The sequence below is a fragment of the Microtus pennsylvanicus genome, chromosome 3 (assembly GCF_037038515.1).
Source record: "Microtus pennsylvanicus isolate mMicPen1 chromosome 3, mMicPen1.hap1, whole genome shotgun sequence".
NCBI lineage: Eukaryota > Metazoa > Chordata > Mammalia > Rodentia > Cricetidae > Microtus > Microtus pennsylvanicus.
The window spans coordinates 97,708,137-97,722,872 of NC_134581.1; the positions used below are offsets into that span (position 1 = coordinate 97,708,137).

Below are 14,736 nucleotides of genomic sequence, written 5' to 3' on the forward strand. Positions count from 1 at the left end.
CCCTCAGTCTCCTCCTAGAGACCCAGTGGCAACCTTGATGCTTCTCAATGACAGACACTGCTTCACCACAAGGTCTTTGTCATTTGTGATCAATTCTCCTGCTTGGAATGCACCTCCCCGTCTTCAGTCCTGTCTTGATCCAAATATCACTCTTCTCTAAGGCTTTTCCAGCCGCACTCCTTAAAATTCCTCTTCTCCATACTGCATAGCCCTTCTCTGCACGTAATTTCCCCTTAGCACTTATTTGGCATTGTTTTTTTCCTATGGTTTTCTGGAATTTTTCCTACTGTCCGTACCATTCACAGGACACACAATGTTGTGTTTCTTTAGGGCTATAGAGGTTAAAACTAGGGCCTTACACATAAACTGACCTCTGCTTGTTCACTTCTGCCCTCTCATCAAGAACAGTACCTAGGGAGTGGGGAGCTGGAGAGACAGCTCAGCGGTTAAGATCGCTTGTTGCTCTTGAGGAGGACCTATATGCCAGCTAGCAACCATCTAGAACTCTGGTGTTGGGGGATCCAGTTATGACTTCTCAGGCACAACAAGCATGTAGTGCACAAACATATACAGGCAAAAAAAAACCCTTACATATGACATAAAAATAAAAAAAATTAAAAGGGAAACAGATGAAGAAGAGTGCCTGGTACCTAGCAGACAATAAACGTCTGTGAACTGGAAAGTGAGCAGCAGAGTGTATGCTTGTCAGTGCTGAACTCAAGAAACAATGGGATCAGATGGGTCTCCAGATGCGCCTGCATTTTAGGTCAAGTATTTGCCTAAACAGTGAGAGTGGCAGTACAGGGCTGTATTCAGAAACTTGTTTTTCAAGTCTTCTATGAGCACCTTACCCTTCAAATTTCTAGTTTCTAAAGTAACTGTAGCTTTCAGGGCTATTTCCCATAAAGGAAAACTTGTGGACAGCAAACAGTCCTATACCCATTGTGCAGCCTGTTGCCCTTAACAGTATATACAAGACAAGAGTCTTGAGACCTCAGTTTCGTCACAACACAGCTGTCCCTGGCATGGTCTCACTCTCTGCCCAGGTGCAGCACACAGGCGTGAGTTCACTTCAGCTGCTGTCACTCATTTGCCTCTGTGGAAACACGTCCTTGTGACTCAACGCCTTACACACATGATGTCTCGTAACCCTCAGAGTGTAAACTGTCGGGTGCTCTCAGTAAAGCTGCTACTGCATGAGACTTTAGACCACTCTCATTTTTAAGGCCCTGCTCTCTAGGGTTCATGTTGTCAACTAGAAGGGTAGTGATAGAGGAAGGTCATTGGCTAATAAAGGAACTGCCTTGGCCCATTTTATTGGTTAGAGAATAGGTAGGTGGAGTAAACAGAACAGAACGCTGGGAGGAAGAGGAAGTGAGCTCAGATTCCACAGCTCTCCTCTCCAGAGCAGACGCCTCATAGAGAGACACTGAAAGACCCTACAGACTCCCTCCTCAAAACCCGCAGCTAGCATGCTCCCGGGGGAACGTCCTGTTTGATTTAAAAAAAAAAAAAACTCTCCGGATCAGCAGCCAGCCTGCTCCTGTAAGAACATCCCATGTGCCTGAGAGAGCAGGAGATAGAGATAGGAAGACTGCAAGGCAAGATGTCAATAAGATAGGATATCAACAAAGCAGGTTAGCTATAAGATAGAAACAGGATGACTATTGCCAAACATCCATGCTGAGAGAGGAAACCATTCATGCCCCCGTCTCATTCTGGTCAACCGATAACCACGCTTTTGCTTCTGTAAACTTGCTTTTTGCTCTTCCCTATAAAAAGACCTCCCCCCAGTCTGCAGGCGTGCAAGTCCTCCGAAAGACTTGCTGCCCGCAGGTACCTGTGTTTACTCAATAAACCTCTTGCTAATTGCATCCTGTGGCCTGGTCTCGGAGTGTCTTGGTTCTGGGGTCTTCATCAGAGAGGAAAGGTCCTCTCTGAGGGTCTTTCAACAAAATGCCCCGCTCCCGGGCAGACACACGTGATGAAGCAAGCCGCCAGGTTAGACATGCTGAATCTTTCCCGGTAAGACCGGTGCTCACAGATTATTAGAGATGGGTTGATCAGGATATCAGAATTAGCCTGTAAGGGTGAGAGCTAAAGGGCCAAGCAGTGATTAAATGAATACAGTTTGTGTGTTGTTATTTCGGGGCATAAACTAGCCGAGCCGGCGGCTGGGGTGCTGGGGACGCAGCCCCGCCACCCTTATTACTACAAATGGCGCCCACGTGGACAACTGCTTCCACGTAAAGCCCGAGACAGCTTGGGAAGTAATTCTAGAACAAAATGACAGCTTTCATTGTGCATGTTTTCTTGGTAGCGACAATTTCTCGGGTCTGCTCTGCTTGCCAGAGGCAAGCAAGTGCCTCATCTAAGAGAGGCTTCCTGACTCAGCTTTAGCTGCAAATCCCTGCAACTCATTAAGAGGTCCTGCCACAAAACACTTAAACAGTGTTGATGAAAAGCTTAATGCATGCTTTTCGGTTTTCAGCCATAGCAGGAAAAAAGCTGCGCCGTTTAAAAATGCCGGCTTTCTGGGCCATCTTGCAAGGGCAAACTCTGACTGTTGGAGGCAGGAGGGCCGGCAACAGAGAGAGGACTTGAGTGTTGTCTGTTGCAGCTTGTTTGATGGCAAGGACATTGAAACACTGTAGACTTGTGGCACTGAACATGGCTACAGCCAGTACCTCAGCCATGAGGCTGGAAAGCTAAGGAATGGGCTGGATCCATCCGTCAAAGCCACGCCTTTAGTCCTACTGAGATTGCTTGGTAAATTAAATACTCGTGTGGTCAGGAAAACAGAGAGAGATACAGTAAAGAGAGCGTCAAAGACAAAGAAAATTTTTAAATGATTTACAGCGTGTTAAAAATATATGCAGACTAAAAGTTGAAGTTCTTAAAGTAAAAAATAAAACAAAAAAAGCAAGAGAGTTGTTGTGTGTGGTAGTACACACATTTAATCTCAACACTTGGAAGGCAGAGGGAAATTGACCTCTGTGACTTCAAGGTGTGGTAGCACACGCCTTTAATCCCAGTGCCTAAAAGGCAGAGACAGACAAACAGATCTCTGTGAGTTCAAGGTGTAGTAGCAAACACCTTTAATCCCAATGCCTGGGAGGCAGAGACAGGCGGATCTCTGAGAGTTCAAAGACAGCCTGGTCTACAGAGTTATTCCAGGTCAAAGATATACGCTCAAAAAGCAAAAAGTTAACCTAGGAATGTCACAGTTTAGATTCTTAAGCGCCTAGTGATTTAAAGGCGCAAATCAAAAGTGCTCCTGGATAGTAAAAAAATTGCAGATTCACAATAGGACAGATTCAGACCACTAAATGAGTCACACTGTTGGATGAATGTACGTAGGCTTGGGAGAGAGAAGAAAAAGAATATAGAGAATAAAGTTAATGGTTTAAAAAAAAAGGTAAAGTCTTTAAAGAGACAGAGTACAGATAGTTAAGAGATTAAAAGAAATAAAGAAAAATAAGCCACGTAAAAATGGAAAATTCACAGAGAGTCTGGATTATGTACATTGTGTTTTCTTTAAAATTTTTGACTGTGAAGGAGCTAAGTACAGAGAGACATTTCATTATATGGGCTGCCAAGTGGAACCAGAACAGATATCATGAGGGTATGATTTCAGAATTTGGATCTAAGGATATGATGCTTTGGAGAGGGTCTTCTTTTGTTTTCACAGAGGACCAGACCCTGTGGATTGCATCTATCCTGATTTGGTATGATGGACCACGCCCTCCTGAAGGGTTGTTGTGAACATCTTCAGAAAATTGCTTCGCTCAACTGCCAATTGAGATGAAACTAGCACACAGGTTATACCATGAAAGACCTCATTAACGACGCCCCCATTCAGCAGGAAGCGGTTTGGAGAGAAAAAACTGCGCCCATGTTCCCAAAATATTGTTTATAAATGTTCTTTTACATTTAAAGGGGGAAATGATATAGGTATGAATAATTTGCATTGGTATGGATTTTAAGGTCAATTTTGTTATATGTATATGTATTTCTTGATCTTGATTAAGGTATTGTGATTGTGTAGTTCATTTAAATATGTACTGTATAATTAAGAAATATAGGTTGTTAATGGATAATCATCGATAATAGTAAAGCTTGTAGTCATGTTAGTTAGATTTTCTAGATATATAGAGATATATTTTAGATAGACATTCTTCATGTCTTTCAAAGATTACAGAATAGGACATTTAATGTTTTAATAACTTAGGACTTTTCATGACAATGAGACACTCTGCTCCTGGCAGCACCAATCTACTTCAAGAGGAAGATGAGCATCGAAGAGGCACCTTATGGAGTTTGATAGCCATTTGGGCAAGAAACTGCTCTTGCCTGGACTATTGCATAAACTGGACACAGAGAACCCACAGAGAGAGGACTACTGAACTTGCCTAAGGTGAGATGATCTTTCGGGGTTCCTGATTCATGAAAGAGTCTGCAAGACATTCTGCAGGACACAACAGATAGTGACTGAACTGGCTTTGAATTTTCCTGCTTTATGGAAATGTCTGCTGGATACCATGGGCCTGAAGGCTGAAGATGGATGCCCCAACGGTACAGAGGAACTTTGGGTGACTGTCCAGGCAGCGAGATGTCTCTGTCATTTCTAGAGTTTTAAAAGTTGCTTTTTTCTTGTTTGCTTAGGTAGTGTTGTATCTTTCTGGAGTCTTTGATGGAGTTAAGAATAGTTAGTTATAGTTATAGTTTTCCTTAGTTATGATAAAGATTATTGTAACTTTTACTTGATAACTGTTTCGTTATATGTAATTTTGCTATGTTAAAGTTAAAGCCTTTTTTTTTGTTGTTTAAACCGAAAAAGGGGAAATGATGGAGGAAGGTCATTGGTTAAATAAAAAGAAACTGCTTGGTCCTCATTGGTTAGAAGATAGGTGGGAGGAGTAAACAGAACAGAACGCTGGGAGGAAGAGGAAGTAAGGTCAGACTCGACAGCTCTCCTCTCGGGAGCAGACACCTCAGAGAGAGACACCATGCCCCGCTCCCGGGCAGACACACGCGATGAAGCAAGCCGCCAGGTTAGACATGCTGAATCTTTCCCGGTAAGACCGGTGCTCACAGATTATTAGAGATGGGTTGATCGGGATGTGAGAATTAGCCTGTAAGGGCGAGAGCTAAAGGGCCAAGCAGTGTTTAAATGAATACAGTTTGTGTGTTGTTATTTCGGGGCATAAGCTAGCCAAGCAGGTGGCTGGGGTGCTGGGGATGCAGCCCCGCCGCCCTTATTACTACAGGGTAGAAGGTTTATAAAGTCATAAGCTCATAGTTCATGCAGCGTTTACTCTGAATGTGTTTACCAGCATGCTTAATCAAGTGTCAGTTTTCTTTGTATGTCACTAACTTTTTTATTTTTCACTGCTGACTATCCAATTCAGAGCTTTGTAGGTACTATGCAAGCAGTCTAGCGTTGCACTATGACCCCAACCCCACTTTCATTACAAGTTCAAATAACTAAAATGTATGCATTTCACAGAGTTTTATATACAAGCACCTGGCTTAATGTTTTTAGAATATAGAAGAACCTTACTGACTAGTAGGGAAGATTTTAAATACTGATATGCATTACATATATGAATATATATCACATGCATACATACACATATATACATACTTAGTATACATACATGTATATTAAAAGTATACCTCCTCTTCAGTGTTCATCAGTCTTAAGGATTTTGGGGTTTGGATTGGTGGCACACACCTTTAATACTAGCACTTCAGAGACAGAAGCAAGCAGATCTCTGGCCTGCTTGATCTAATGAGTTCTATGCCAGTCGGAGCTACATAGTGACACCCTATCTCAAAGCAAAATCAAAAATGAAAACATTAAGAATTCTAAAACTGGGGTTGGAGAGATGGCTTAGTGGTTAGGAGCACTACTTGCTGTTGCAGAGGACCTGAGTTCAATTTCCAGCACCCACAACCATCTGTAACTCCAGTTCTAGGGGCACCAACACCTTCTGACTTCCACAGGCACATGGTACACATAAATGCATGCAGGCAAAATATTCATATACATAGAATAAAATGAATAAATCTTTTTTTAAATTTAAATATGGCCAGGTGTGGTGAGGTATGCCTTTAATCTCAGTACTATGGAGGCAAGGACAGGTAGATCTCAGTGAGTTTGCTCATCTACAGAGTAAACCGAAGACATACAGTGAGACTGTTCTTTTAAAAGACAATTCTAAAACTGAATTTGGTGAATTTGATGCCTTTGTACTTATACCAATTATAATCTTAACCTCACCCTTATTTTTATGTTCATCCTACCAATATTTTTTGTCGTTTTTATTTTTAAAATCTTTTTTTTTCTTTTTGGGCTTTTGAGACATGGTTTCTTTGTATAACAGTCCTGGCTGTCCTGGAACTCCCTCTGTAGACCAGGCTGGCTTCAAACTCACAGAGATCCTCCTGCCTCTGCCTCCTGAGTGCTGGGACTAAAGGCATGCATCACCAGGGCCCCACTTATTTTAAAAAAACTTTAATAAGTGCTCTACGAAGAAATATGTCAATATAATGCAAAAATTTAAAATTATGTTTTACATCTATTATCCAGGCACTTGCTAACAAATTCATGAACACGAGTTTTTCTAAGACAATAGTGCTGCTTTTCACCAATCCCAGCTATATAATTATTCATCTTCATCAAATCTGTACATGTGCATTGTTAATTATTGATTCATTCATTGCCTGCTCAGTGTCTGCACTGGGCACAGCATCTGCAGCTGTCCCATTCTACTTTTGAGTCAGCACTGTTTTTTTTTTTTTTTTTTTTGGATTTTTCGAGACAGGGTTTCTCTGTAGCTTTTGGTTCCTGTCCTGGAACTAGCTCTTGTAGACCAGGCTGGCCTCGAACTCACAGAGATCCGCCTGCCTCTGCCTCCCGAGTGCTGGGATTAAAGGCGTGCACCACCACCGCCCGGCAGTCAGCACTGTTTTTACACACTGCCAGAACAATGAACAATTCTTTCTTTCTGAGAAAACTTGTATACCTGTTTCTACATCCACCATTAAGACTGAGATAAAAGGACTGATTTAATTACTACTTACTCCTCTAATTTGCTCTCCCTCTCACCCCTCCTTCTTTATTCCCTATCCCCTTCCTTTTTTCCTTTTTCCTCCATTTTCAAATTGCTGTAAAAATCAAGATTGTATTAAAATTAAAGCCAGGTGTAGTGGCATATACTCATAATCCCAGCACTTGGGAGGTAAAAAGATTAGGAATCCAAAGTTATCCTCTACATAGTTTGAGGCCATCCTGAGCTGCAAGAGTCTCCAACAAAGAAAATAACAGTTGGTCAGTGGTGGCACATGCCTTTAATCCCAGCACTCAAGAAGCAGAGGCAGGCTGATCTCTGTGAGTTTGAGGCCAGCCTGGTCTACAGAACTACTTCCAGGACAGCCAGGGATTTTACACAGAGATCCTGTCTCAGGGGTAGAGAGACAGAGAGAGAGAGAGACAGAGAGGGAAGGAGGGAGGGAGGTAAAGAGGAAGAAAGGAAAGAAAAAAGAAAAGAAGGAAGGAAGGAAGGAAGGAAGGAAGGAAGGAAGGAAGGAAGGAAGAAAGCAACAACAAAAGTCTAGTCAGACTAGGTGATGCTTGGGAGACAGAAGTGATGGGATCCTAACTTTGAGGACAAGGTCCAACATGGGACCTTATCTCAGTAACATCTTTCTCGGGCTAACAAGATGGCTCAATAAGGTCCTGCTGCCAAGCCTGAGGCTCTGAGTTCAATATCTGGAACCCACATGGCAGAAGAATAGAACCCACAAGTTGTCTTCCGACTCCACATATGCATTGTCTTTGGATTCTGTGAATGAGAAAGGCAGTCTTAGTCAAGGCTTAGACAGAAGGGGAAAAAAGAAAGGAAGAACCAAATGACATTCCCTCTTTCAAACTGATTCTATTGAGTGTCAAGATGGCATAAAACTAGCCGGCACAATGTATGTGAAATTTGTCAAGTCCCTCTTCTGAGTCCATTGAGATCATCATGGGATGTCTGTCTCTCTTTTCAGCATGTTTGGTATTTATTGTTGTGGAGACCTGAAGCCTTGGCTGTTTGTGCAGATGCAGCTGCTGCTCCTGCCTTATACTCTGCTCCCTCTCTGTGCTCCACCAGCCAGCGGAGGATGTTGGTTCTGTCTTCCTGGGCTGTAAGTCTAGAGACTTGACTTCTTTCCTTGTAGAATTTCCTAAGACTTTGTTTATGTGTTTGGTTCATGATGGTCAGGACATGGGTTTGGTGACAACTCAGGTCATAGAGAGCTTGGATGTGGATGTGTTGCTTTAGTGACCTGCAGCTGGAACAGCTCCACCTGCAGACCATCCAGCGGCCTCCGCAGCTCCACCCTTCCTTGCCTCAAAGGTTCCCAGCTCAGCTATGGCTAGGCTGCTCATTGTTACTTTGACTGGTCCAAATTTTTAATCTTTTAATTTGGTTTTTAAATATTTTAATTTGTTAAGTATTTTAATTTGTTTTTAAATCTTTTAATTTGGTGGTTTATGATGATTTGTGAGTTTTAAAATTTGTATATATTGAACCAACCTTGAATCCCTTACATGAAACCACCTTGCTTGTGATGTATGTTTGGTTTGTATGTTTGCTTGGTTGTTTGGCTGGGTTTTTGTTGTTGTGGTTGTTGTTTTGTTTTTTGCTTTTTTTTGAGACAGTCTTTCATTATGCAGTCCTGGTGGCTGGTACTCAAGAGATCTGCCTGTCCCTTCCTGTCACGTGCTAGGTTTATAGGCATGTGCAACCATATATAGTGTATGACCATAACGTAATCTTGACTTTATAAGTAATTTGGGAGACTCTGCGTCTATGTTCATCAGACAGTCTGGTTCGTAGGGCTTGTTTGTTGTGTCATCATCTGCTTTGGGTATCAGAATTATGCTAGCTTTACAGAATGAGTTTGGTAGTGTTCTTGCCCTTTCTTCCTTATTTGTATTATTATTTGTGTGTATGACACATGAGTATGGATGAGTATGTGTGCCACAGGAAGCCAGAAGAGGATATTGGATCCCTGGAGTGTTTGTGAGCCAATATCAGTGTTGGGACCTGAGAAAAGAAGCAAGCATTAACTGCTGAGCCATCTTTCTGGCCCCTGTGGGGAGTCTTTTAACTACTATTTTTTAAAATTATATTTCTTATCCAACCACAATTATTTTTAATCTATGAAATAGTTTCCTTACAAATTAAGTCATTTTTAGAGGAGTGACATTTACTATTGATGTGATCTGTTTGCTTAATATGACTGTAGTCAAAAAGGAAGTTAGGCTTGTTATTTTTCCAGAAATTGCAAAGAGTACCATCATTAAGAAAAGGAAGAGAGGTGGACTGGAGAGATGGCTCAGTGGTTAAGAGCACTGGCTGCTCTTCCAGAGGTCCTGAGTCCAATTCCCAGCAACCACATGGTGGCTCACAACCATCTGTAATGAGATCTGGCACCCTCCTCTGGTGTGCAGACATACATGGAGGCACAATGTTGTATACATAATAAATAAATAAATCTTTAAAAAAAAAGAAGGGCAGGAGAGATGGCTCAGAGGTTAAGAGCACTGACTGATCTTCTGGAGGTCCTGAGTTCAATTCCCAGCAACCACATGGTGGCTAACAACCATCTGTAATGAGATCTGGTGCCCTCTTCTGTCCTGCAGGCATACAAGGAGGCTGAACACTGTGTACACAATAAATAAATAAATAAATCTTTTAAAAAATTTTATCATGTGTTCCTTGCTTAATAAAAAAAAGAGAGAAAGATTTGTACCCATCTTTTTGGGACATGTAAGTAGAGAATGAAGTTTCACAGTTGGAGAATCTGTGGATGTTGTTGGAGGAGCTGGAGATGCTCTCCAGCAGGCAGGGAATCCATCTTCCTCAAACACTGCTGTTGGGGCCGGAAATTTTCACCCCAGATGGGTACGAGTGGATGTGTTTGACCTTTGTTCCTGTTTGTAAGAGTTGAAATGACAGAATCCTGAATTCTCAACTCTTAGCTTCTGGTAAGGCTAACCAGTACAACCATTTTGGGCATCACACTGTTGCTGGCCTCATGGTCTTGTAGTGGCCGGCACATGAGCTCCAGTGAGCTGGATTCCAAACAGAGTGGCTAGAGAATTACTGATGCAGTACGTGCTTTTCTTGCAAACAGCTAAAGCACAGAAAAGAATATAATTTTCTTCATGCCACTTGCACCTTGTGTTGCTAGAATAGTCCCACATGGCCACATTTAGGAGGCTTCTAACCCAGGTCTTAGAAGGTTCCTTGAGGAATTTTTGCTGGTAGATTCCCACTACAAGGTCTTCTACAGTGAGAAGTTCTAGATCTTGCCTGATTTCTGATGCCCGCTCCATATGCTTCAAACACCAGTTGACTCTAGCTCTATCATCAGACTTGCAGTAAATAGGTGGCCAATTCCCTGGGTTTTGATGAATAAATTTATAAAGGTTTTGTAACACAGTTGCTTGGTCATGCCCGAATTCAAAGTTTGAAATAGGAATCTTGTGACTACAATCACTTGCAGCCTGGCAATAGAATCGAAATCCTCGTGGAATTTCACCTAGATGGATAAAGCTGTGGAAGTCTACTATAATACCTTCCTGTTAACTATTTTTATCCAACCATCTTCCTAGTTATGGATTGCAGTTGTATGAATGTAATTGGCCCCCATGATATAGGGAGTGGCACTATTAGGAGCTGTGGCTTTGTTGGAGGAAGTATGTCACTATGGGAGCACACTTTGAGGTCTCATATGCTCAAGCTATGCCTAGATCGGTTCATTTCCTGTTGCCTGTAGATCAAGATGTAGAATTCTCAAGTTCCTTCCCCAGCACCATGTCTGCCTGCATGCCACCATGTCCCACCAAGATGATAATGGACTGAATCTCTGGAACTCTAAGCCACCCAATTAAACGTTTTTTATAAGAACTATCATAGTCGTGGTGTCTCTTCACAGCAATAGAAACCTTAACCAAAGAAGCTGGTAGCAGAAATGGGGTATTTCTGTGATAGGCCTGACCATGCTTTTGTTTGAAGGAATATGGACCTTGAGACTTTAAATTCTGTTTAAGGGGCCACACTAGTAGGAGCATGGAAGACAGTGGTGCTGGGGGTGATTTGATGAACTGTGGGGCCTGGCTCAAGAAGTTTCAGAGAAGAATTTTAGTATGTTGCCTAGAAATCATTCTTGTGACATTTTGGTGAAGAATGTGGCTATTTTTTTGCCATGTCTGGAAAGTCTGCCTATGGCTAAATTAAAGAGTTTTAGATTAATTCTGTTGACAGAGGAAATCTCAAAACAACCTAGTATAAACTCTTTTGTGTGGTTATTAGAGCTAAGTCTAATGAAGATTTATAATGAAAAGGAGCAAGCTGAGCAAGGAAAATTACAAAATATACAATCTGAGGGGGAAAGGAGCACCAGTAAGTAGAACAGTGCTAAATCCTGTATTTAAGGGGATAAACAGATTAAGAAATGGAATAAGGGACTGGAGAGATGCCTCAGCAGTTAAAATTACTGGTTACTCTTCTAAAGGACTTGGGTTCATTTCCCAACACCCACATGGCAGCTCATAACTGTAACACCAGTTCCAGGGGATCTGATACCTTCATGTTAATGCACATAAAATAAAGTTAAATAAATTATTTAAAAAATGGAATAAAGGGAGTGGTGACCTCAGAGAAGATCCCATTCAGCTAAATTTCCAACTCGTGAAAAAGAATTAAAGAAAACCTTAGAGATGGGTATGGTGGTGCACACCTTTAATCCCAGCACAAGAAGGCAGAGGCTGATAAGTCTGAGTTTGAGGCAAACCTAGTCTACAAAGCAAGTTTTAGAACAGCTAAGTTTAGGCAGTGAAGGAAGCCATGGGAAACAAGAAACTGGTGAAAATGTAAGAAAACAAGGGGGCCATGTTCCAGCCCCAGCATGCATCAGAACTTGGCAGCTCTTGCTATATGGTTCTGGCTTTAAGGACAGAAGAAAGGGGTAATGGAATTTGCCTCTGTGTCTAAGGAAAGCCACAGAGGCCAGTCATGTGTCAAGGGTGACCCTGAATGGAGGCCTAGAGAGGCCATTGCATGAAGCTGTGAAAGGGAAGCCTGGGTTGCCTTGGAGACCCCAAGACATTGGAGATGCAGAAGCCATGGGATCTCTGCTAAGGAGAGCTGCTAACAGGGAGTGGAACCAGCCCAAGAGAGAGAAGTGTGTTGCAATCAACAAAGCTGAAAGGAGTTGGAGATCTGAAGAGCCTTTTAACATCTGACATGGAAATGCAGAGTATGGAGTTTGCCAAGCTGGTTGTTGGTCTCGCTTTGGTCCAGTATTTCCTTACTATGCTTCCTTCCTTATGTTTTGGAATGGTAATGTAATGTATATCCTGTGCCATTATATGTTGGAAGTATGAGATCTATTTTTTGAATTTGATTTTATAGGGGATTACAGTTAAGAGATTGCATGAATCTCAAAAGAAACTTTGAAATTTGGACTTAAAAACATTGAGAGACTGTGATAGACTATAGGTATTAGCATTCAGGCATCTGTTCTGGCTTGACCTTGGGGTTCTGAGAGGCAATGTCCTCAGCTGTAGTCACTAAAAGCACCTTCTGTGTACATTCACTAAGTTCTCTTTTAAAAGGGCCCTGCCCATCTCCCATCTCTCTCTTTCTCTATCTGTTCCTCTCTCTCTGCTTCTGCCTCTCTCTCTCTCTCTCTCTCTCTCTCTCTCTCTCTCTCTCTCTCTCTCTCTCTCTTCTCTCTCTCCTCTTCTGCTGCTTCTTTCCCAAGAGGCTCATCTCACTTTTTTTTTTTTTTTTTTTTGGTTTTTCGAGACAGAGTTTCTCTCTGTAGCTTTGAAGCCTGTCCTGGAACTCACTTTGTAGACGCGGTTTGCCTTAAATTCACATAGATTTGCCTGGCTCTGCCTCCAGAGTACTGGGATTAAAGGCATGTGCACCACCACCATCTGGCTTCCCTTCCCTCTAATAAAATTTAAAAAAAAAAAACTCACATGAACTCTGTTGCATGGTGTCTTTCTAGCTCCACTTTAAAAAAAAAAAATTACAACACTGGTTCCCTGACTGGGAAAGGCTCTGCTAGCGCGTGCTTCCTCTTTCCCGCAGACAGTTTGAAGCACGCCAGGATCCTGGGACCCAGTCCACATTCCACATATGACAGGCAGCCTTGCTTCTCCAGATCACTAGGTCTCTCCATCCAAAACTGGCATGATTGGTGAGCCCCCTTTTCCCACCTCTGGCTATTTATCGAGTGAGGATTTGTCCCTTAAGCATGGTATTTCGCCTTTGGCTTCATTAAGTCCTGGTACCAGGCAACCACGACTCTCTTGGGCTCAGAGCCCTTGGGCCCCACCCTTTGTGTGATGACTCACTGAGTGGTCTGTGCCCTTCTTGAGCCCTTGGGTCCTTTGGGCTTTGCCCTGTGACACACAACCCCTCCCCCTCCCAGTGATGGCTCTCAAGGGTGGCTTGTGCCTTTCTCATTCGATCCTAGCTTGATAAAAGGCCACTAGATCTCGTTCTGCCTCACTCATGGGAAATACGCCTACCAAAAATCTGCTTCCTGGAACTCTATATCCTAATACTTCATGGGACCTTTGTAACATTCTGCCAATGATCCCCGATAGAAGGGAGAGATCACCCTTTTGCTTCCCCCTCCCCCAATAAACCTCTTACATTAATTCTGTTTCATGAGACATGTTTACTCAATGGCACAACTCACTGAAAGGGAGCCGGGACCCTGCCCACCTGCCCACCCTCATCAGATCTGCTCGTCTAGCTGCAACAAGTCTGCTTTCTCCTTCACTGGCCGCTTCACCTTCCATTCAGTATTGGCAACTGGGTCTCTGGCGGGGCTATCCCAGTGCCTCTGACCATTGCCCAAGATGTGAGGCTTCCTTTCTCCAGCACAGTCCTCTTCTCGCCTTCTGGCTTTTCTCAAAGTCCTATTACCAGGTGATTGTGTCTCTCTTGGGATCAGAGCTCTTCCCCCCCTTTGTGTGACAACTCAGTGTGTGGCTTGTGCCTGTCTCATAACTGACCCTCTCTGATTCCTGGGACACTAGGAATTGCAGACCCTTGGTTCTCACTTCTCTGCCTCGTTCATGGGAACTGTGCCGTGGTCTATACCTCCTTGCTCCCATTGGGATGATTTTTAGACCTGCTGACCCCTCCTAATCAGCTATTGTTGCAGGACGACCAGCTATAGGCCACAAGCTGGAGGCCCAAGACTATCAAATGTCCTGGTGACGCTGTGGTGATGGGAAAGGATCAGGTGCTGTAAGCTCTAGGGAGTCGACTTGTATCCTCCTCAAACAGCATTTTGCCAAGTCTAAGTGGCACCTGATGGTTCCACAGACCCTGGACAGTGAAGTGAAACAGCCAGATATTTCAGGACATGGTAGCACCCCAGCTTTCCCAGATCCCCCAAAGATTAATGACGCCCCCCAGGTCAACAGGAAGTAGTCTTGAGAACATGGTGTTCTCATCCCCGCCTCACCTGCTACCCATTTCTAACTCCTCGCCTTTTTATAATAAATAAAAAGGAGGAGTATTAGCATTCAGGCATCTGTACTGGCTTGTTGGGGTTCTGACAGGCCATGTCCTCAGCTGCAGCCACTAAGAGCATCTCCTGTGCACATTCACTGTGTTCCCTTATAAAAGGGCGCTGCCTACCTCCTAT

At 43.0% G+C, this 14,736-nt stretch overlaps 1 pseudogene; it reads right to left on the bottom strand.

Annotated features, from left to right (window-relative positions):
- Positions 1 to 9,749: 9,749 nt before the first annotated feature.
- LOC142846820 (protein maelstrom homolog pseudogene) lies at positions 9,750 to 14,655 on the bottom strand (annotated as a pseudogene).
- Positions 14,656 to 14,736: the final 81 nt, after the last annotated feature.